Raw genomic sequence first — 2,359 nt, forward strand, 5'->3', positions numbered from 1 at the left:
TATGTATTTATACATGTGTGTATACACACATGCATATATAGATATAAAATCATGTTACAACAGTTAGCTTATTATAAGCCTGGTCAAAATATGTTGACCACTAAGGCACACTTGATTTTCTTCTCTTTGGCTTTGGGGAGTTTATTTTAGATGAAAAGAGCTGAGTTCAGTCACAATCAATCAACAGGCTCTAAATAAAAGTTTATTGACTGAGGGACAATCCCTCTGAGTCCCTAGTTACGAAAAATTCCTAAAACCTACCAAGTGGTTAGGCTCTCTGCCTAATCTGACATTTTTCTCTAATCAGTGATGGTTACTATTTAACAATCAGTTTACCTCCCCACTCCCCTCCTAGCTTTTAAATCTAAATAATCAGCAAAAGAACAAATCAACCTCAATTTCCAAGGTACAAGTGATTACCCTGAAATTTTAACAATCAGCTCTCTCTAGAGTTGGTTCAAGCTGACTCCAGCACAACCCTGTCTTTAATTAAATCCCTGGCCTTATTGTGGCTAAGCAAAATTCAGTTTCCTGGAAACATTTGGCTAATGAAAAAGCAAATTATATTTGAGTATCAGTGGATAAACAGTCAGCAAAAGTGGAAGTTGAGAAAAAGTTGGAGAAAGCACTAACCTTTTCTTAAGACTTCCCTCAGCTCTTACGCCGCCATTTTAAATCCGGCTCCATTCAACGCACCGCTCCCTCTCCGTGCCGCCTGTCCCCGGCCGCCATGGAGGACGTGAATGAGTACACCAACATGGAGGAGTTCGCCGAAGGCTCCAAGATCAACACGAGCAAGAACCAGCAGGACTACGGTAAGATGTTTATTGCGGGGCTGGGATACGAGCAATTAGGACCTGACCGAGTACCTGCCGCGCTTCGGGGAGGTGGTGGACTGCACCATCAAGACGGACCCTGTCACGGGCACATCGCACTGCTTCTGCTTCGTGCTCTTCAAGGACGTCGCCAGCGTAGACAAGGGCCTGGAGCTCAAAGAACACAAGCTGGACGGCAAGTTAATAGACCCCAAGAGAACCAAAACTTTAAAGGGAAAGGAGCCCCCCAAAAAAGGTTTTTGTCGGCGGCCTGAGCTCGGACACATCCGAGGACGTCCGAGGAGCAAATCGAGGAGTATTTTGTAGCCTTCAGAGAGATTGAGAACACTGAGCTTCCCATGTACACAAAGACAAACAAAAGGAGAGGATTTTGTTTTATCATGTACACAGATGAAAAACCAGTAAAGAAATTACTACAAAACAGATACCATCAGATCGGTTCTGGGAAGTGTGAAATCAAAGTTGCCCCGCCCAAAGAGGTATACACAGGCAGCAACAGAAAGGAGGGAGGGGCGCTACAGCTGGTGGATGAGGTGGGACTAGGGGTCGTGGGCGAGGTCACGGCCAAAACTGGAACCAAGGATTTAATAACTATTATGATCAAGGATATGGAAATTACAATAGTGCCTATGGTGGTGATCAAAACTATAGTGGCTATGGCAGATATGATTATACTGGGTATAACTATGGGAACTATGGATATGGACAGGGGTATGCAGACTACAGTGGTCAACAAAGCATGTATGGCAAAGCATCCCGAGGGGGTTGTAATCACCAAAACAATTACCAGCCATATTAAAGGAGGACAGGGAGAAAACAGGTGCAGTTGTTAAAACAGCCTATCGTGCAGGATGACGACATTGAATGGAGAGTGTTCTATTGATCTGAAATGACTATTTTGTGAAAGACTTTTAGTGTACATGACACAACTGTATTCAATTGTATATAGCGGCCCGATTTAGTTTTCTTGTCTTTGCTTTGTCCTTTGCCATCTGTGTTATGACAAATGTGAATTCGTGCTTATACAAATTTTATTTGCATAATTTCATGTTAAATGATTCTTAAAAATAAATTACTTGTGATTGTTAAAAAAAAAAAAAAGACTTCCCTCAGCCTAGATCCTCATCTCTAAGATAACCAGACCCAACGACGTTCTTTGGTAGGTCCCTTCTCTGCAACAGCTCAGTTCCATTTTGCTCCATGCTCTAATCTCTTAAATCCAGATGTTCAGAATTGCCTTTTTTCCTGATTCTGAGATAGCTTTTTTTTTCTCTTGATTCTGAGGCATCTCCTTTTTATATAAATTGCAAAAGACAGTGATCTAGTCTCTAACATAATGATTCAAGAAATAGGGCCCTGTTCACACTTAGTTATGATTGTTTGATTCAATAAAAAAGTTTTTTATCTACTCAAGTTACTGGAGTCAAATGGGGTAGTTCATAGATATAGATGTCTGTCTAGATAGATAGATGGATAGAGGACAGACGGATGGATAGATGGATGGACGGGTGGGTGGGTGAGTG

General features: G+C 41.9%; 1 pseudogene; it reads left to right on the forward strand.

Annotated features, from left to right (window-relative positions):
- Positions 1–715: 715 nt before the first annotated feature.
- LOC122729457 lies at positions 716–1,637 on the forward strand (annotated as a pseudogene).
- The last annotated feature ends 722 nt before the right edge of the window (positions 1,638–2,359 follow it).

Source organism: Dromiciops gliroides, chromosome 5 (genome assembly GCF_019393635.1).
Source record: "Dromiciops gliroides isolate mDroGli1 chromosome 5, mDroGli1.pri, whole genome shotgun sequence".
Lineage (NCBI taxonomy): Eukaryota > Metazoa > Chordata > Mammalia > Microbiotheria > Microbiotheriidae > Dromiciops > Dromiciops gliroides.